Source organism: Protopterus annectens, chromosome 2.part0 (genome assembly GCF_019279795.1).
Source record: "Protopterus annectens isolate FY-2018-M chromosome 2.part0, PAN1.0, whole genome shotgun sequence".
Taxonomy (NCBI): Eukaryota; Metazoa; Chordata; order Ceratodontiformes; family Protopteridae; genus Protopterus; species Protopterus annectens.
In genome coordinates, this window is record NC_056728.1 from 1467836892 (window position 1) to 1467859639 (window position 22748).

A 22748-nucleotide genomic window follows, 5' to 3' on the forward strand; every position below is an offset into this window, starting at 1 on the left:
AGTTGCTGGACTATAACTCGACTGGCTGTAGCCACACCTCCCAACTTGCCTTGTTGGACAAGAATGTAGATTGCTGCCATTATAATATCAGTCTATGCATCATACCACTAGTATTCCTCTGGTAAAGCACTGTGATGATTTGAGGATGTCTGACACTAGGTAGTGACACAATACATTGCACTGTCAAAATACAGATATGTCAGAAAATGTCTGCCAAAAAAAACATCACCTCGAGGAAAGTCCTCTGTACCTCCGAGAGGTATGTCTGTAGCACACAAAACCCTGGACCGGAGTACACTTATCTTTGAAATGGAGTCCCACTCTAATTATACATGGTCACACTGGGCATGCTCCTACACTTAGAGAATCACATGACATGTTGGATCCTACATTGGTCTATATGACTATATTGTGTAGATATAGCTGCGCATACAGATAGCTATGTACACCTTAACTGTTCCTGCACACAAACACACACATCAGACAAGATTACCTCCAGGTAGCTGTAGGTGGCCCATATGTGATATATCCGTATCTGTTCTGTGTGACACACATGCAGACATACATGGTCAACAGATAACTATATATGTCAAGCATACACACACATAAATGTGGGGAAGTGAGAGACAGATAGTGATAGATAGAGAGACACAGGGGGACAGATACAGTAGCATTGGTGACACACATGGGTACCCTGAATGGCATACAGTGATGTTCTGCTGTGGACAGTGGTATACTGGTGTTAAACAGTGGCACATGCAAGCATAAAATGTGAGCTCCACTGTGTAATAATAAAGAGGTTGGGGTATTAATATCATATCACCTGCCTGTGTGTGTGTCTCTGTAGGTCTAAATATTAGCAGACTGTTCCCACTCAGTACACTTCACATTGACCAACTGCACAAGATCTGCTGCTGTCATTCACCTTAGATGTACCATTGGACACCTGCTACCCCTATAAGCTCTGTAGTGCATGCGATAACTGTGTACCATTATAGTACAAGTAACTATATAGGTAGGAGTTCTAAACCCAGTACTGGCGACTGTGTGTGTGTGTGTGTGTGTGTGTGTGTGTGTGTGTGTGTGTGTGTGTGTGTGTGTGTGTGTGAGTTACAGTTGTGTGTGGAAGACTGAAGGAGTTGTGTGTTTGTTTATTTGTGGGTGAAACAGTTTTATTCCATTCCCACCCACAGCACTTCTCACTGCCCTATTTTATCAGTCCAGATGATGTAATTCCCTTTATCAGCAACTTTGGCCAGCTGTCAGCCCAGTAAGCTTAGTAGTGCATGTGATAAATGGCTAACACTATAGTAGAAATAACTAGTTAGATAGGGGGTTCTACTCTTCTATCTGGCAAATGTGTGTATGTTTGTAAACAGAAGTATTTTGATATGTTTCCCACCCACTTCCCTACTTTTTCAGTCCTGCTGATGTCATTCCCCATATCAGTACCTTTGGCCAGCTGTCAGCTCAGTAAGCTCTTTAGCACATGCAATAACTGCATAACACTATGGTACAAATAACTAGTTAGGTAGGAGTTCTACCCTCACATTTGGAGTGTGTGTGTGTGTGTGTGTGTGTGTGTGTGTGTGTGTGTGTGTGTGTGTGTGTGTGTGTGTGTGTGTGTGTCTGCTAGTAGGACAAATTGTTTTGATAAGTTTAACGCCCACTGCCCAACTTTATCAAACCTGCTGATGTCATTCCTCTTATAGGTTCTTAAGTGTGTAGTAGGCTAATGGCCCAAGACCCTTTACAAGCCCAGCCCATAGAAGAGCCCTGCCATTGTGCCGCTTGATGTTACTTCCCAGTTCCTGTATCAAGTAGAGCCACTGCAGTATTCCTTGGGGTGAACTGTCTACTCATCATAGGTTCATAGTTTCATAGGTAGGTACTAGGCTATCAGCCCTGGGGCCTATACAAGCCCAGCCAAAAAGCTACCCTGGCTTTTGCCACCAAAGAAAATTATTTTCCTGTGCCACTGTCGAGTAGAGCCACAGAGGTGATCCCCATGATGAATTTCCTATTTCCCATCCAATCATCAAAATTTTTCTTGAAAAGTGCTAATGAGGAGCTTTGTTTGATATAGATAGGTAGTTTATTCCAGTGTATGGGAAGTCTCTGGGGCAGAAATCTATCCCTCCTGTGTGTTCTGTTTATTGTGGTGACAAGGTTTAGGTCCCTAGAGCGTGTAGCTTGGAGGGATTAGGATTTCTTTAAATGGAGCATGTCCAACAGCTTTGGGTTTGACATAGCTTTGTATGTTAGGCAGAGATCACCTCTGAGTAGGTGATATGCAACAGAGTAAAGCTGGAGTTTTTTGAGACGATCTGTGTAAGGCATCTATTTGAGGCCAGTAATCCTCTTTGTGTGGTATTTCTGCGGCCTTTCCAGTTGTTGTAGATGTCTTGTGAGGTACATACCAAAAGGGGCATTGTACTCTATAATGCGTCTAATGAGTGAAGAGTAGAGGGGAACAATGACCTCTTTTTTTCTGGATGAGAAACTTTTTGTGATGAGGTGTGCCACGTAGAAGGATTTCCTGACTACTGTGGCGATGTGATTACCAAAGGAGAGACTACTGTCCACCTGTGTCCCAAACTCTCTTATCACACTTTCGGTGTTAAGTATACTACTGCCTATGTTGTAGTTCATCGGTACAGAGTTTTTACCAAAGGGAATGACAATGCTCTTTTTGGCATTGAGCTTGAGGCCATAGCTTTGACACCAGGCATCAGTCTCAGAAAGGCCCTTTTGTAGGATATCCACATCATTAGGAGTTTCGATTATGGCTCCTAGTTTGCAGTCATCTGCGAACTTCATTAGCCAAAGACCTTCTGTGTTAGCCTGTACTTCAGAGAAGTAGATACCAAACAGGAGAGGACGCAGGACTGAACCCTGTGGTACTCCACTTGTCACTGGTCTGAAGTCGGATTTGGAGTCTACTACTTTCACACTGTGGGTTCTGTCAGTGAGCCATTTGGCAACCCATCTTATGACATAGGGATTTATACCTAGTTTAGTGAGTTTATCTATAATTCCAGAGTGGGGGATGGTATCAAAAGCCTTGGCAAGATCTAGACTGGCTGTGTGAACCACCTTACCATTGTCTATGGCTTTGTTGACTGCTTCAAAGAAGTCTATCAGGTTTAGGAGACACGATCTGCCTTTGACAAACCCGAACTGTGTGGGGTCCAGAGTTTTGAGATTACCAATGTCTTTGTTTATAAGTTCCATGATGATATGTTCCATGGCCTTGCAGACCAGGCTCATCAGACTAATGGGGAGGTAGTTCCCAGGGTCCGTGGTGGCTCCCCCCTTGTGGAGTGGTATAACTATTGCTGTGCACCATTCAGCAGGCACAAAGCCTGAGGTGAGGCTATGATTGAACATGGTACTTAGGTGGGGTGCCAGTTCGTTCTGTAGTTCATGTAGAATGCAGCCTTGGATGTTGTCTGGTCCCACGGATGCTGTGTTCTTGGCTTTGGAAAGTGTAGTTTCTACCTGTGCAGCTGTGATTACAGGAACTTTGCATTCTTCCGGTATAGAGATGGGCTCTTTAGAGGGTGAGAGGGGGGTAAAGTTAGCACTGAACCTATCTGCCAGGATGTTGGCAATATCAGTTGGGTCTGTATATTTAGTGCCACTGTGCTGTAACTCAGAGCAGATCTGATTGTTGCCATTGAGATTCTTGACATAGCTATAGAATGCTTTGTGGTAGTCTTTAGAATCAGTGGTGATTTTGTTTTTCATAACTAGCTTTGGAGGATTTTATCAGGGATCGCAGCTTCTTACTAAGGCTCACCAGTGAGCTCCTCCACTCATGGGATTTTACTCTCTTTTGCAACAGTTTCTTCCTTCTTTTGTGCAGTTTGTTTATGGCAGGGGACCACCAGATTGGCTTCCTTTTTTTGGAGGATAGCGTCTTGGTTCTGTTTGGGATAGCACGATCCATGCACTCACGTAAGTGCTTATAAAGTGCAATTGTGTAGGATTCAGTAGTTGTAACTGTATTGTCCATCTGCATGGGTGTCATGAAGTTCACCACATCTGTCTTAAGAAGCATGAAGTTGGCTTTAGAGAAATTTTTTACCTTGGTTTCTTTAATGGGGGTGGGGGCAGGTTGTGGATATCTAGGTTAATTAGCTTATGGTTGGATTGGACCAATGAGGCATTGACTTCAGGTGTGGAACAAAGGTCATTCATGTTGGTAATGACTAGATCTAGGATATTGTTGCCCCTGGTGTGGGTGTGGATAAGTTGATCCAGGGCATTGGAGTTTATGAATTCCAGAAAGAGTTGAGCGAAGAAGTTGGTACATGAGTAGTTTTCCCAGTTAATGGTGGGGTAGTTGAAATTGCCCATTATTAGGGTGTTTGGTTGAACCCTAATATTTTCCAGTACATCAAGAAAAGAGGAGTGGGAATCCAGGGACATGGTGGGTGATCTGTAGCAAGCTACAATTTGGATTGCAGTTTTGCCAAGAGTTAGTTGCACTTGGATAACCTCGGCTACATTATGCTGAGCAGCTAGCCTGGAGGTGTGGATATCCTTAATGAATATGGACACACCTCTGCCTTTGGTGTTCCGGTCCAGGTTACATGGCCGAAAAGTGTGGTATGAGTTATAGCCTGGTAGTGCAGGGGTGTTCTATGGAACCTTGAACCAGGTCTCAGTCACTGCACAGATATAGATATATATATATATATATATATTTTTTATATCTACAGAAAAATAGCTAAAACAGCAGTAAAAACAATTCAAATGCAGTGCAAGCTAGCACACTTGAGTATGTAGCAATGTTAGACCAAACAGTTTAAAAATGCAATTAAATAAAAAAATGACTAAAAACAAGTGCAGAAGGAGTCTATTAGGTAGAATGAGGTAAAGAGATGGGACGGGGGGAGTGTCCCAGATCAAATCTACAGTGGGGGCGGGCAGCTGCAAAAGCCTCCAAATTTAAAAAACAACACAGGAATAGGGAGGGTGGTATGGGAAAACTAACACCGTCAGCAGAGATCTGAAAAACTATGCATTGAATCAAAATAACAGCGCACAACTCTGAAGTCAGCCAGCAATGATATAAAATTAGTCAAACAACAATTACCAGTACACAACTCTGAAGTGCCAGAAAAATATACTCAGCTCTGTATATCTCCAGATAGTTTGAAGAGCACTCTGTCAGGACACAGAAAGGCTCCAGCAATTATATGATCAAGATTTCTGTGAAATAGGGTCAGCTAGGTGCTTTGCATGACATGTATGGGAAGTGTATTCCAGGACATTTGCAGTCTCTTGGTGAGAGACCTGTCCCACCAGCATGTTGTGTCGATTGTGGTAATGAGTTAGAAGTCTCTGCAATGTCTGATGTGGAGGGATTGGGATGTCTTCATATGTAGCATTTCTAAAAGAGCTGGGTCAGACATGGCTTTGTAAGTCAAGAACAGATAGCATCTATGTAGGTGATATGACATAGAGAATAGCTGGAGTCTTCTGCGTCTGTCTGTGTAGGACACATGTTTAATGCCTAGGAACCTCTTTGTGAGGTACTTCTGTGGCCACCTCAGCTGTTGCAGATGTCTAATGAGGTACATGCCAAATGGGCCATAATACTTGATGAGTGGTCTAATGAGGGAAGAGTAGACAGAGATGATTACCTGTCTTTCTGGATACAAAACCCTTGGTAATCTGATGTGCCACATAGAAGAATTTCCTGACCACAGTGGCAATGTGGTGTTTGAAGGGGAAGTTGCTGTCAACCTGTGTTCCCACATCTCTTATAATGCCTGCAGTGTTCATTGGGCTCCCATTGATGTGGTACTTACTGGGAACTGACCACAGTGGCAATGTGGTGTTTGAAGGGGACGTTGCTGTAAGCCTGTGTTCCCACATCTCTTATAATGCCTGCAGTGTTCATTGGGCTCCCATTGATGTGGTACTTACTGGGAACTGAGTGTTTTACCAAAGGGGATGATGGTGCATTTTGTGGTGTTACGCTTCTGGTCAGGGTTTCCATACCACTCATTGGCTCAGTGAGGCTTTTCTGTAGAATGTTGTATCACTTGTGGCATTAATGATGGCTCCCAGCTTGCAGTCCTCTGTGAACTTGATCACCCAGAGTTCCGCTGTGCTGGGCTGAACTCCTGAGAAGTAGATTCTGGACAGGAGACTACCCAGTACTGATCCCTGTGGGACTCCACCTGTGACTGCTTAGCAGTCTGACTTGGAGTTTACCTCTTTCACACTGTGTGTGTCCTGAGAACCAATTTGCAACCCACCTATAGATATAGGGGTTGATGCCTAGTTTGGTGTGTTTATCAGTAATTCCTGACTGAGGAATGGTATCAAAAGCCTTGACCAGATTGAGATAGGCTGTATGCAGTGCCTTACTGCCATACATAGCCCTGGTGACTCACTCAAAGAAGTCAACCAGGTTGAGCAAGCATGGTCTGCCATTCACAACGCCAAATTGTGTGGGTTCCAGAGTTAGGAGATTACCTATATCTTTGTCAATCAGGTCCCTGATGATGCAGTCCATACCTGTACATTGTAGACTCATTAGGGTAATGGGCCAATAATCCCTAGGGTCTGTATTTGCTACCCCTTCATGGAGAGGGATGACTGTAGCAGTGTGCCATTTTGGAGGGACAAAGCCTGAGGTGAGGCTGTGACTGAACAGAGCACACAGATCTGGTACCAGGTAGATTTGTACATCATGTAGAACATAGCCATGCATATGTTTGGGTCCTATGGAAGCTGTATTCTTGCCTGTGGTTTATGCAGGTCTAACCTGGGCTGCAGTAATGCTGGGTGCCTGGCATTCATCTGCCATTGTGATTGTTCCCTTAGAGAGGAGTGATTGGTAAGGCTAGCACTAAATGTGTTGGCAAGACTGTTGCCAATATCTGTTGGCTTAGGATAGGAGTTAGCATTGTGCAGTAACTCACTGCACTTGGGGATATTGCTGTGGAGGTTGCTGGTATAACTATCAAAGGCTTTTGTGATTGTTGTCAGTGTCTGCTGTGATTCTGCCTTCATAGCTGGCTGTAGATGATTCCATGATGGATCTCAAGTTGTTGTTGAGGCTAATAAGGGGGGTTATCGGTCTTGGGACACCGCTTTTTTCTGCAACAGTGTCTTCCTTCTGTTGTACACTTTAGTAATGGCAGGGGGCATCACATTGGCTTCCAGTGTTTGGAGGACAGCGTCTTGATTCTGTTGGCAATGGCTAGTACCATGCATTCATGTACATGCTTGTACAGTGCATTTATGTATGAGTCAACAGTCATGCAGCAATTGTCATTTGACATGGGTGCAGAGAAGTCATTCACCCCTGTTTTTATGACTCCAAAGTCAGCTCTGGAGAGTTTTTTGAAGGTGGTTACCTTTGTTGGGTGTGTGGGTGAGATGTGGATTGCCATGGTGATTAGATCATGTTTGGATCTGACCAGGTAGGGATTGACTACTGTTGTCAAGCAACGGCCCCATATGTAAGTAATCAACATAGGTCAAGATGGTTGCATCCTTTACTGGGGGTCAGTATGAGCCAGTCCAGGGCATTGGAACTAATGATTTTCAGGAAGCATTGAGCCAGTCTATTCATGCTTGACTACCTTTCCCAGTTGATCGAGGGGTACTTGATGTCTCCTACTATGTCAGTGCTTGGTTGGACCTTGATAGATGCCATGGTGTTGAGGAATGTGGATTGACAGTCTAGGGACATGGATGTGGACTCATAGCAGGCTATGACCTGGATTGCACTATTACCCATAGACAGTTGTACCTGAATTATCTCAGCTGCATTATGCTGGGAAACTAGTCTGGAGGTGTGCATATCTGTTATAAATATGGAGACACCCCACCTGTGGATCTGTGGTCAATGTTTTAGGGTTGACAGCTGTGGAAAGTGTCATAGCCTCTTAGCGCAGGGCTGCTGTCTGCTGCTGTAAACCAGCTCTCCGTTAAAGCACAACTGTTAATGTTCTCCATTTTGAGAAGTGCTTTGAGTGACTGCATCTTGAGAGTTAGATGTCTACTGTTGAGCAACATGACCCTCAGATTGCATTTATGTCTAGCTGTTACGGTGGTTATGTGATTTGGAACACTGCCTAAAAGGGCACTATAGGGGTGGCAAGAGACTTAGGCAGTACCTGGAATCCCAGAGGTGACAGATGCAGGCCATCTCTGGCAAGGTATTGAGGTCAGGTCTATATTAAATCAGCGAATACTTAAAAAAGTGAACTCTGATTTATCGACCGAAGCTTACAATCCCAAACAATTAAAACACCAATTTTTTTCTGAGGGGAAAAAAATTGCTGTTCCAAAAAGAAAAAAAAAAACTTTAAGACATTACCCCATGTACCCCCACATGTGCCCCCAACATCCCCCCTACTTAAATATACCAACTCTGAGATCGCACTACAGTGACGAAAACTGCAAAACAATGAAGGTGGCCAAGCTATTTCTTTTCCCATGGAAAGAATTCATTTATATGTCGTTTCGGTATTTTGCCATTTCATGCTTTCAAGTTTGACCAAGACGCACTCGAAAGAATGCATCTTTAATCATATAATAGGGAACCTTGAGGTCTGTCAATCATGTCATCATAAGCAAATAGAGAAACTGGATCCCCTGAGAATGACAAACAACATGTAAGCCAATGTTGAAGTCAATCATTTGTTGATAGTACTGCAGCATCATTTTGGATGATGGTAGTATACTGCTCAGGGCTACTGTCATACCTGCCTGGGGCACATAATCCAAGAGCTCAATCATGTCTCTTATCATGTAGTCCAGTTAGGTGTATCTCAGGTCATTCACACCCACATGGATTATGACAGAGTGATACTTGCAGTTGTTGTGGAGTGACCTGACTAGGTGTGTCATGTGTTGGATGTTCGCATGTGATAGACAGCTGGCTGTTACCTTCTCCATAATCAATCTAGTGAGTCAGACATCTGTGTGCCTCAGTATTGAGTCACCCATGATTACTGCATTGGGCAAGGTGGTTAGCCTTAGTGGCTTAGGTTGAGGGGCACACTTTGTATGTGACTTATGTCTCCTTTGGCATGTGTTGTGTTGTGGTGCTGAGTGGGTGTCTGTCTTGCTGGTCTGTGCTGGTGGTGTAAATGTCCATTGATTGCCTCTGTGAAGGTGGCTGTGTGGTTTATGAGTGTATGTCAGAGCTGTGATAATGGGTGTTGTGGCAAGCTATGTGTTCTACATGGTGTGGTGCAGGTGTTGACCTTATCCACTTGACCAACTAGTCCAGTCTTCGCTGGAAAGTGCATATTTCCAAATTAGTTGGTATGGGGAAACTCTCATAAGTCTGAGTGTTTGGAGTTTAGAGGAGAGAGGTGTCTGTGTACATTAGGCAGTTGCAACAGTGCCTCAGAATAGCCAAGTGCACCAGGTTAATGGGCGAAAGCACAGAAAACTGCACTTCAATCATGCCAGTGAGGTACGATTACTACTGATGGCTCCCAGGTGTGCTACACTTATTGATACAATAACCTGCTGAAGTGAAAAGCTGTGATGCTATTTGAAGTGCAAGATGGAAAAAACTAGCAAGATCTAAGGGAAAAACAGAAGGCAGACTTTCTGCCACCTGGAATACTTTACCTCAGCTGTGCAGTTATCAGCACCTTTTTAGCCAGTTGCTAGTCCAGTAAACTCTGTAGCACATGTGATAACTGCATAACACTGTAGTACAAATAACTAGATAGGCAGGACTTCTAATCCCAATACTGGCAAGTGTGTGTGAGAATCAAATACTGTGTGTGTTATACCATTTTGAATTGTGTACCACCCTTTACACTTCTCCTCACCCTTATTTACTAGTCCTGTTGATATCATTCTCCTTACAAGTACTTTTGGACTAGGTGGAATTGTATATGCCCGTGGTGCATCTGATAGGATCATAGGATCATAGGAGATTACTAGGCTATTAACCCGGAGGTCATTTTAAGCCTAGCTATTTCAACCCAATGTAATAACACAAAGGTACTATTCAATACCCAAGATTGCATTTAGTGATGACTGTCCATGTCTAAGAGGGCTATGGGTGCTATCCCCAATAAGAATTTGTGGTGCCACATCCACTCATCCATGTTCCTCTTAGGTTCATAGGTTCAAAGGTGAGTACTAGGGTAATGGCCCTGGAGCCAACACAAGCCTAGCCCAAGTCATCCTATTGCCGGACATTAGTTCCCTGTACCCCTATCGAGCAAGGTTGTTGAAATAATTCCCGGGGTGACTTTCCTGTTAGCCATCCACTCATCAAGATGTTTCTTGAAGAGGTCCAGTGCGGTGTTCTGCTTGACATGAATTGGGGAATTTTTTCCAAAGTATGGGTAGTCTCTGGGTTAGGAACCTGTCCCTCCAGCAGGTTCTGTTTATTGTGTTGATGATGTTGAGGTCCTTGGACCATGTGCTATGGAGGGATTGAGTCTTTTTCAGATGAAGCATGTCTAGTAACTCTGGGTCCAACATGGCTTTGTATGCCGAGCAGAGATCACCTCTAAGTAGGTGATATGAGATGAAGTATAACTGTATTTTTTGAGTCTGTCTTAATAAGGCATGTGTTTGAGTCCTAGGATCCTCTTTGTGAGGCATTTCTGTGGCCTTTCCAGTTGTTGCAGGTATTTAGTGAGGTACATGCCAAATTGAGCATTGTTCTCTATAATGAGTCTAATGAGGGATGAGTAGAGGGGGATTATGACTTCTTTCTTCCTGAAAGAGAAACCCTTTGTAATGAGGTGTGCCACATAGAAGGATTTGCTAACTACAGTAGCCACGTGGTTGTCAAAGGAGAGATTGTTATCCACTTGTGTCCATAGATCTCTTACCACACCTTGGGAGTTGAGAGGCCTACCATCAATGAGGTAGTTCATGGGCACCATTTTTTTCCCGAAGGGAGTGACAATGCACGTTCTGGCAATGAGCTTAAGACCATGGTTCTGGCACCAGTTGTTGGTGTCTGTGAGCTTTTTGTAGGATGTTGACGTCAGCTTGAGAGTCAGTAATGGCTCCCAGTTTGCAGTTATCAGCAAATATGGTCAACCAGAGCCCTTTGGTGTTGGCCTGAACTGCAGATAAGTATATACCAAGCAAGAGAGGTCCCAGGACTGATGCTTGAGGAACACCACTTGTGACTGCCTGGTAGCTGGATTTGGAGTCCGCTACTTTCACCATATGGGTTCTGTCAGTGAGCCAGTTGGCAACCCATCTTATGAAGTAGGGGTTGATGCCTAGGTTGGTGAGTCTATCAATGATCCCTGAGTGGGGAATAGTGTCAAAGGCCTTGGCCAGATTGAAGTAGGCTGAATGGACTGCCTTGCCTTCATTGACCACTTTGGTGACAGATTCGAAGAAGTCTATCAGGTTGAGCAGACATGATCTGCCCTTCACAAACCCAAACTGTGAGGGATCCAGAGTTTGAAGATTCCCAATATCCCTATTTATGAGGTCCATAATGAAGCGCTTCATGGCTGTACAGATCAGGCTCATCAGGCTGATGTGGCAGTAGTTTCCTGAGTCAGTAGTCACTCCCCCTTTGTGGACTGGAGTGGCTGTAGCAGTGTGCCATTCAGTGGGAACAAAGCCTGATGTGAAGCTGTGGATGAAGAGGGAACTTAGTGAGGTGCCAGTTCCCTTTGTAATTCGTGTAGCACGCAGCCAGGTAATATTAACAGGTCCCATGGAAGCTGTATTTTTGGCTTTGGATAGTGTAGCTTCTACCTGAGCAGTTGTGATATAAGGGATTTGGCATTCCTTGTTTATTGGGATGGGTCCTTTTGGGGGAAGGGGGGAGAGTTTGCACTAAACCTTTCTGCCAAGATGTTGTCAATATCTGTTGGTTTAGTATATGTGGTGCCATTGTGCAATAGCTGTGTATTGTTATGCAGATTCTTGACATAACTAAAAAATGCCTTGTGGTTGTCTTGAGCATCTGTTACAATTTTGTTTTCATAACTAGCTTTGGAGGCTTTGATGAGGGATCTCAGTATTTTGCTGAGACTAACAAGGGGATTTTTGCAGTTCTGGGTCTTTGTCCTTTTCTGCAACAGTTTTTTTCTTCTGTAATAGAGTTTGTTAGTGGCTGGGGGACCACCAGATTGGCTTCCCTTTTTTGGAGGACATGATCTTGGTTCTGTTAGGTATAGCCTGATCCATGCAGTTGTGTAAATGCTCATACAGCACATTGGTGCATGATTCAGTGGCCATACATCCATTCCCTGTTTGTGTGGGTGATGCAAAGTGTGCCACTTCCATCTTTAGAAGCACAAAATGTGCTTTGGAGAAGTTTTTCACTGTGGTTTCCTTCATGGGGGGTGAGGGTGGGACTTGGATATCGACTGTGATTAACTTATGGTCAGATCTGACCAGGGATGAGTTGATCACTGGTGTAGAGCAGCAGCCCCCCATGTTTGTGATGACCAGATCAAGAATGTTTCTACCTCTGGTGGGGGTGAGAATGAGTTGGTCCAGGGCATTGGAGTTAATGAATTCCAGAAATCGTTGGGCAAATGAGTTGGAGCAGTTGTAATTTTCACAGCTAATTTTGGGGTAGTTAAACTCTCCCAGTATAAGGGTATTGGGTTGTACCTTAATGCTTTCCTGAATGTTCAGGAATGCAGAGTGGGAGTCTTGGGACATTGTGGGGGATCTATAGCAGGCTACAACCTGGATTTCTGTTTTATAAAGTGTAAGTTATACCTGCAGTATCTCTGATGCATTATGCTGGGCAACCAGTCTGGAGGTGTGCGAATACTTTATGAAAATGGATATGCCACCTCCTTTGGGGCTTCAGTCCACACCTCCTTTGGGGCTTCAGTCCAGGTTTGGGGGTTGAAAGGTGTGATATGCTGTGTAGCCTGGTAGTATTGTGGTGCTCTCTAGAGCCTTGAACAAGGTCTCTATTACTGCACAGAGATCGATGTTCTCCAGTTTTCGTAGTGAATTGAGCAAGTGCACTTTCAGATTTAGGCTGCTAGCATTGAGTAGTATTACCCTCAGGTTGCGTTTGTTTGCAGTTGTTATGGTGGTAATTTCATCTTCAGGGCATTGCCTAAAAAAGGCACTATAGGGGTGGCAAGAGCCTGTGCCAGTATCCGGAATTCCAAAATACCAAAAACTTCTGCTCCATGTAGCAAAAAGAACAGTGGTTAAACAACACCACATTCCCACATTTGCAGAATTTAATAAAAGTAGTAACAGCAAAGCTTTCGAGACACAGGCTCTTTTTCAATGCAAAAAACACATCATGAAAACATCCTTATTTAAATAGTTGGCCAGCCAATAATTACACAGCATAAAACATGTGACTAAATTAAAGCAATATTAAAAACAATTCTTCTATGTTACTAAGTCTATACACAATATTAACAAAATAACATCATACATAATATTATAAAAACTGTTATAAGCCATGTTCACAAGCCATCAAATAATTTCTTGCTTGGCTCTCAAAACAGGTTTAATAGTATTAGCTGAGTTACTACTTTTATTAAATTCTACAAACATGGGAATGCGGTGTGTTTTATTGCTATCCAGAATCCCAGGGGTGATAGATGCAGGCCATCTCTGGCAAAGCATCAAGGTCTGTTGATCATGTCATCCCAGGCAGATAGATATTGGATCCCCTTTGAATGCCACCAGACACTTAGCCAATTGTTGAAGTCAATAATTTCCTGCTTCTACTGTGGCATCATTCTAGATGACAGTAGTATGCTACTCAGGGCTAAGGTCATACCTGTCTGGGCTACAAGATCCGAGAGCTCCTCTATGTCTCTTTTCATGTAGTCCAGGGAGCTACACCTTAGGTTATTCACACCAACATGGACAATGACCGAGTCATACTTGTACTTGTTGTGGAGTGACCCAAGTGCATGTGTTATGCGGCCAATCCTGGCACCTGTCAGGCAGCTGATTGTAACTTTGCCCTTATTTAACCTAGTGAGTGGGACATTAGAAATGCAAGGGCCACTGATGCTTTATATAGGCACTCACTTGTTCATCATACTGCTAAATTTACCTTTACAGTCATTGATAAAATATCGGGCAACAGATCTTTTAAAACAGGGTGGCATGGCATATTAAACATGAAGGAAAGGAAATGGATTGCTAAATTAGGGAATTTATTTCCAGCAGAATTAAATGACAAACTGTAGGGTTTAGTCAACATTTCCTTTCATGTCATTGGACTTGATACCATTACTGCATAGACATTTTTATAGGTCTAGTGTCATTAACGAATATAAGTAAAAACAAAAAGAAAAAAACTTTTGTTTAAAATTTAAATTATGTTTATTGCATTTCATTGTTGGTATCAGACTGATTAATCATTAGTCAGGAAATTATGTCATTTGTTTATAATTAGATAGACTATATATTCCAGTCTTTATACAGCCTTATTTTATGTAACACTGATGAAAGCAATATGCTGAAACCAGTCTGGTCTTGTTAATAAATTTTCATGCTCCCAATGTGCTGGCTCTCTTTTTTGGTCTTATTACAGTTTGCTTGGCCTGTGCACCTATGGTACTTGCTAACCTACTCTCCATTAATATGTGTGTGTGTGTGTGTGTGTGTGTGTGTGTGTGTGTGTGTGTGTGTGTGTGTGTGTGTGTGTGTGTGTGAAGCAAACAGTGTGTGTTACACTATTTTGATTTGTGTACCACCCTTTACACCTCCCCTCACCCTAATTTACTAGTCCTGCTGATGTCATTCACCTTAGAAGTACCTTTGGAGTAAGTGATATTGTATAAGCCCTGTGGCACGTCTGATAACTGTGTAACACTATAGTATAAATTATTAGATAGGCAGGAGTTCTAATCTCAATACTGGCAATTGTTTGTGTGTGAGAATCATATACTGTGTATGTTATATCATTTTGATTTGTGTACCACCCTGTAAATGTCCCATCACCCTACTTTACTAGGCCTTTCATCTTAGAAGTACCTTGGGACTAGATGAAATTATGTAAGCTCCATGGCATGTCTGATAACTGCATAACACTCAAAGAGAAATAACTAGATAGGGAGGGGTTCTAATCTTATTACTGGCAAATGTGTGAGTGTGTGCGTGTGTGTTTCTTTGGTTGAAGATCATATCCTGTTTGGCTGATACCATTTTGATTGGTGTGCCATCCATACCTGTTTACCTTGTCCCAAAGGCATTATTTTATATAGTGGTGTAACGGCATCTGCCTCACATGCTGCATGTTAAACTATTGTGCAGGCCATACCGGTCCTCTGTACAAATGTCTATGAAATTTCTAGATGCTTAGGTTTATTGTTTCATAGGTGAGTACTAGGTTACTGGACCTGGAGCCTTTACAAGCCTAGCTGATTGGATTATGCTGGCATCATGCCACATGACATTAGTTCCCAGTGCCTCTGTTGAGTATAGCCACTGGAGTGACCCCAGGGTTAGTTTTCTATTTCACATCCATTCAGCAAGATTTCTCTTGAAGAGGGCCAGTGAGGTGCTCTGTTTGACATGTATGGGAAGTCTATTCCATAGCATGCGCAGTCTCTGGGTTATGAACCTGTCCCTCCACCATGTTCTGTTGATTGTGGTAATGAGGATGATGTCTGTGGAGAGTGTGGTGCAGAGGGATTGAGATTTCTTTAGATGTAGCATTTCTAACAGAGCTGGGTCAGACATGGCTTTGTAAGTCAAGCAGAGATTGCCTCTAAATAGGCAATATGAGACAGAGAATGGTTGGAGTTGTTTGAGTCTGTTCAGATAGGACAACTGGTTATGGCCTAGGATCATCTTTGTGAGGTACTTTGTGGCCTCCCCAGTTGTTGCAGGAGTCTAGTGGGGTACATGCCAAATGGGGCACTGTACTCAATGATTGGCCTAATGAGGCAAGAGTAGAGGGAGACAATGACCTCTTTCTTCCTGTATGTAAAACACTTAATAATGAGATGTGCCACATAGAAGGACTTTCTGACCACAGTAGAAATGTGGTGGGCAAAAGACAGGTTGCTGTCAGTCTGTGTTCCCAGATCTGTTATAACACCATCTGTGTTCAGCAGACTACCATTGATGTGGTAATGTATGGGAACCGAGATTTTCCTAAAGGGGATGATGACACATTTATTGGCATTGAGCTTAAGGCCATGGTTCTGACACTAGTCAGTGTTCTCAGTAAGGCCTTTCAGAAGGATGTCAACATCACTTGGGGCATTAATAATAGCTCCCAACTTGCAATTGTGTATAATCTTTGTCAACCAGAGTCCCTTTGTGTTGGCCTGGACTTCAGAGAAGTAGATACCAAACAGGGGAGGACCCAGGACTGAACCCTGTGGGACTCCACCCATGACTGGTCAGCAGTCTGACAGCTACTTTCACACTGCGGGTTCTGTCTGTGAGACAGTTTGCAACCTACATAGTGATATAGGGGTTGACGCCTAGCTTAGTGTTTTTTCTATGATTCCTGCATGGGGAATGGTATCAAAAGCCTTGGCCAGATCAAGGTAGGCTGTATAAACCACCTTGCCATCAACTACAGCACTGGTGACTGACTCAAAGAAGTCGACCAGGTTGAGCAGACATGATCTACCCTTCACAAAGCCAAACTGTGTGGGATCCAGAGTTTGGATATTCCCTATATCCTTGTTTATTAAGTTCATGATGATGTGTTACATAGCTTTGCATATCAGACTTGTCAGGCTAATGGGGCAATAGTTCCCAGGGTCAGTAGTCACACCTCCTTTGTGGAGAGGAATGACTGTAGCATTGCACCATTCGGTAGGGACAAAACCTGAGGTGAGGCCGTGATTGAAAAGGGAACACAGATGTGGTGCCAGTTCAATCCGCAGTTCATGTAGAACACAGCCAGGGATACTGTCAGGTCCCATAGAAGCTGTATTCCTGGCCTTGGACAGTGTTGTTTTAACCTGTGCAGCAGTAATACTGGTGCCTAGCAATCTGCTGGTATTGTGATTGGTTCTTTTGTGAGGGAGAGAGGGGTAAAGTTGGCGATTAATCTGTTGGCCAATATATTGGCAATATCTGTTGGCTTGGCATAGGAGGTATCATTCTGCAGTAGCTCAGAGCAAATCTTGGTATTGCCGTGGGGATTCTTTACATAATTATAGAAGGCCTTGTGGTTGTCTTTACTATCTGCTGCAAATCTGTTTTGATAGCTAGCTGTAGAGGATTTGGTAAGGGATCTCAACCTTTTGTTGAGGCTAATAAGGGATTTTTTCCAGTCTTGGGACTTCACCTTATTCCGTATAAGTTTCTTTGGTCTGTTGTAGAGTTTGCTTATGGCATGGGACCACCAGATTGGCTTCCTATTTTGGAGGAGAGCATCTTAGTTCTATTGGGTATGGAGAGATCCATGCATTTGTGTATGTGTTCCTACAGTGCATTGGTGTATGATCCGGCAGTTGTGCAACTATTCTTCATTTGTGTGGGTGCCATGAAGTTAGCCACGTCTTTTTTAGGAGCCTAAGGTTAGCTTTGAAGAAGTTTTTCATGGTGGTTACCTTTTCAGGGGGGTGGGAGGGGTGGGAATTTCCAAGGTGATTAGTTTGTGGTCAGATCTAACCAGGGAGGAGTTGATTATTGGTGTAGAGCAATGTTCACCCATGTTAGTAATGACCAGGTCAGGGATGTTGCTACCTCTAGTTGGGGTACGAACAAGCTGGTCCAGGGCATTGTAATTAATGAATTCCAGGAAACAGTGGGCAAGTGTATTGCTACATTAGAAGTTTTCCCAGGTTAATGGAGGGGTAGTTGAAGTCTCCCAGTATGAGAGTGTTAGGTTGGACCCTAATACTCTCCAGGGTGATTAGGAACATGCAGTGTGGGTCTTGGGACATGGTTGGGGACCTGAAGCAGGCTATGACTTGAATCACTGTCTTACCCATAATGCACCTGAAATATCTCTGATGCATTATGTTGGGCTACCAGTCTGGAGGTGTGCGCATCCTTTATGAATATGGAAATGCCACTGCCTTTGGAACTTTGGTCCAAGTTCTTGAGTCAAAAGGTGTGGAATGAGTTATATCCTGGTAATGCAGGGGTGCTTTCTCCTGCTTTGAACCAGGTTTCTGTTACAGCATAAATGTTGATGTTCTCCATTTTAAAGGGTGCTTCAAGTGAGTGCATTTTGAGATTTTACACTTCTAGGATTGAGCAGCATGACCTTCAGATTGCATTTGTTTATAGCTATCATGGTGGTAATTTGGTCTTTGGAACACAGCCTATAAAGGCACTTTAGGGGTGGCAAGAGCCTTGGCCAGTATCCGGAAGCCCAGGGTTGACAGATGCAGGCCATCAAAACCAGATAAAAAATGAATGAACACCAGTGGAAGCAATAAATCCAAACACAGGACCATAACTGAGTTAATAGTTAAGCGCTTTCACTCACTTTAATCAATATGTGCTTCTTCAGAACAAACAGTTTTCCAGTTCAAAATGCATTTATAAACTGTTGTCAATTAAATCACATGGCATTCTTAAAGAAATCTAACCACTTATAAAAATAAAAAAATAAATAAATAAAATAACCAATTTAACTACAATAATCTAATATGATGTATTGTAATACATACAGTATTAAGTAATAAAATAAGACACTTTTGGAAAACAATAAGATGATGGCTGTGAGTTCTACATTTAGGCTTGCTGGTAGTTTTTCCTGCGGAAAATGTAAACAATGTAGATTTATGAGTAATGTGTCCAGTATAGAATGCAAACACATAGGAAGAACGTTCTGGGCTAAGGATTATTACACCTGTAACACCACCAATGTTGTATACTGTGCTACCTGTGATACATGTGACAAATTTTATGTTGGAAAAACTATTAGAGCTTTACATAAAAGAATATATCAGTATGTTTTAGCCATTAGAAAAAAAGGATAGAACTAATGCTTTGGCAGTGCATGCAACAGAATGTTTACTCTTCAAGAAATTTTCTTTCTTTGTATTAGGGTCTCAGAAGGGTCTCACAGAAACGGATAACTGGTGCCAGAGCCATGGCCTAAAGTTAAATGCCAAAAATGCATAGTCATACCCGTCGGGAAAAACAGGGTTACCCCTAGCTACCAAATAGGTGGCAATCCACTGAGCACAGAAGAAGTTATCAGGGACCTGGGGACCCAGGTTGATAGTAGTCTGTCATTCGACACCCATGTAGCTAAAGTAGTTAGGAAGACCTTCTACATTGCCCACCTTATCATGAAGGGATTCTCATCTAGATCAAGGGAGGTCATAGTCTCCCTATACTCATCACTCATCAGACCAATGATTGAGTACAATGCCCCATTCGGAATGTATCTGACCCGACACTTGCAGCAGCTGGAGAGGCCACAAAAGTTCCTCACCAAAAGGATAAAGGGTCTCAAACATCTGTCCTATGCTGCCCGACTGAAAGAACTCCAGCTCTATTCAGTCGCCACGCTTGCTCAGAGGTGACCTTTGCCTAACATACAAGGCCATGTCAAACCCAGATTTGATGAATATGCTTCACCTCAAAAAATCTAGATCCGCAAGAGCCACAAGGGCGGGAGACTTAAACCTCGACACGGCTATTAATAGGACGTGCTGGAGGGATAGATTCATCACCCAAAGACTCCCTATGCTGTGGAATAAAATCCCGGTATATGTGAGGCAGAGCACCTCGCTGGCCTTGTTCAAGAGAAATCTTGACCAATGGATGGGAGATCGCAGATATACCCCAGGGATTACCTCAGTGTCACTGCTCAACAGAGGCACAGCAAAATAATGGGTATAGTTCCCCATACTAAAGGGGTGGCGTAAGCCACAAAACTATGGGCTAGGCTTGTAAATGCCCTCAGGCAGATAGCCTAGTATGAACCTATGAACCTATTAGAAAGGGTTAATTCTGATCCTTTTACAGGTGATTTTAGGACTTTCTTAGAATGTAAAGAAATTTTGTGGCAAATAGTTTTGGTTGCTGATGAAACTCCAGGCCTCAGTGGCACTATTAACATTAAATGTTTCTTAACAATGGCTAGAAATAGGTAGTTCATTACTTTGACTACCTATTATTTTAGTGTACAATAATGTGTCTTATTTTATTACTTAATAATGTATGTATTATAATGCATCATATTAGATTATTGTATTTAAATTGGTTATTTTATTTATTTATTTTTTTATTTTTATAAGTGGTTAGATTTCTTTAAGAATGCCATGTGATTTAATTGACAACAGTTTATAAATGCATTTTGAACTGGAAAACTGCTTGTTCTGAAGAAGCTCATGTTGATTAAAGTGAGTGAAAGCACTTGACTATTAACTCAGTTACGGTCCTGTGTTTGGATTTATTGCTTCCACTGGTGTTCATTCATTTTCTATCTGGTTTTGAGTTTGTTTTATTTCTATTTTGTCTAGATGCAGGCCATCTCTGGTTAAGCATCAAGGTCAGTCAATCATATCATTCCAAGCAAACAGCCAATGTATCCCCTTGCAATGACACCAGAAATGTAGCCAATTGCTGAAATCAATCAGTTACTGCTTGTACTGTGGTATCATTCTGGGTGATGGTAGGTGCTGCTCAGGACTAGGGTCATACCTGCCTCGGCTACATAATCCAAGAGCTACTCCGTGTCTCTTTTCATGTAGTCCAGGGAAGTATGTCTCAGGTCATTCACACTCACATGTACAATGACAGAGTCATATTTGTATCTATTGTTGAGGGACCTGAGTGCATGTGTTATGTGGTGGATCCTGGCACCTGACAGGCAGCTTACTGTTACTTTCTCCTTATTCAACCTAGTGAGTGGGACATCAGTGTGCCTCACTATCAAGTCAGCTATGACAAGTGTGTTGGGCATGCTGTTTTGCTGTAGGGGCTTTGGTTGAGTGACACACTGTTTAGGATAGTTATGTGTCTCGTGATTGGTGTTGTGTTGTGGTGGTTGAGTGTGTTTCTGCCTTGGAGGCCTCTGCTGTTTGGGTAGATTTGTAATGAAAGCCTCCATGAAGGTAGGTGTGTGGCTTGTGTTTTTATGTGAAGACAGTGCTGGTGTATGTTTTGGAGGGCTATGTGTATCATGTGGTGTGGTGCAAGTGTTGCCCTTCTCCTCTTGACCAGCTGTTCTGGTCTTGGCTGGAGACAGCGTGGCTTCCAGTTTGGATATATAAGTCCGTGTCTCACAAGTCTCAGTATTAGCAGGTAAGAGGAGAGGGTTGTCAGTGTACAAGAGTCAGTTGCTACATTGACTCAGGATACCCAAGTTCATCAGGATAATAGGAGAAACCACAAGGAACTGACCTCTTGACATGCCTGGATGGATGGGCATTAATAATAAGTACCGGAGCTGTTTCCTTGTTGAACATTTAGTGCTGGTAGCACTTTTGTGTGGTACAATAATTACTACAAGAAGACTGGTAAAGTGGTAGAAGAATAAGCTAATAAAAGGACAGGAGAGGAGAGAACTAGCAGAATTAAGGGAACAATTGAAGAGTAGACTTTATTACACCGCTCAGATGCTTACAAACAGTACTGGATACATCAAAGTTGTATCTGGACTAGATTAGTTACAGGAAATGCAGGAAACAAGCTTAGACCTTTTTTTGTGGCAAGCTATATGTGGTCTGTGACCCTTAACAATGCCCATGTATGTGTTATCGTTGCCAAATTGACCACAGTGAGGGTAGTGACACACATGTCAGCATCATGCATCATACATGCCTGAAAGATCATGCTGATACAACATCTGCTAAACTGTCACTTGTCCAGGCTTGTAGGAGCACTACATGACTCCACATCCTATGTCTGGTGGATTATCTCCCCATCTGTGCAGGCATTATGAACATTACGTGTTGTAATAGGTAGTGTGTTATGTCTCATGTACATAATCTATGTGGGTCATGCCATGTGTATGTAGTAGTACAGTACATAATGGTGGAAATGTAGGTTTACTAATCTGTGTATTGCCAACTGTGTTTATGTTACTGTGTGCATATCCCATGTGTCAGTCCTTACTGTGTGTATGGAAAGGATATACCATTGTATCTCCCTGTTCCACCCACTAGACTCAGGAACAAATACTACTAACCTGTCATACACAGTGTCATGCATGCTGTCATCAACTGCATCAGGGTTGAGTGCATGGTAAAGAAATGGCAGGGTCAACAGGTGTTGACAGGTGAATCTATTGCAGATAATGTAATGGATATGCATGTGAGGGACCTGCTGACAGTACCGCAGTAACTTGTTCTGTATGTATGAGCCCGTAGAAGTACACAACACTGAGCTGACATGTTTGAAGGCTACCTATCTGTGACAAGGGGTATGTATGCAAGGTCACACTGTCTGACAACTGTGTCCCTCTCACACTGCTGCATGCATACACACCTGGTACATGTACATATAAAGCTGTACCTTGCCTATGACACGGTCGCTGTATTCCCAGTCTGCCATACTCCCTCATGGGAATGTCAGCAGGGCCACAGCCTGCAGACACACAGACACCTGGAACACTAACAGAATATAGCATGTCAGACTACATTCAGTCAGTGGTACTAACAGCAATAATGCCTCCTGTCTAATATGGTACATACACCTGTATGTGTACCCATAACAAATGCAAGCAGACAGCACCTTACATGATATTACATAGCTACAATGTACTATATTTACCCTGTGCATCAGACGCATATTAGCATGTCCCTGCACCGATGGTATGGATGACTGGGATGTGGCACAGGTATCATAATATGCACAGGGTGTGGTGTGGGTTTGCCAAAGGCCTAGGC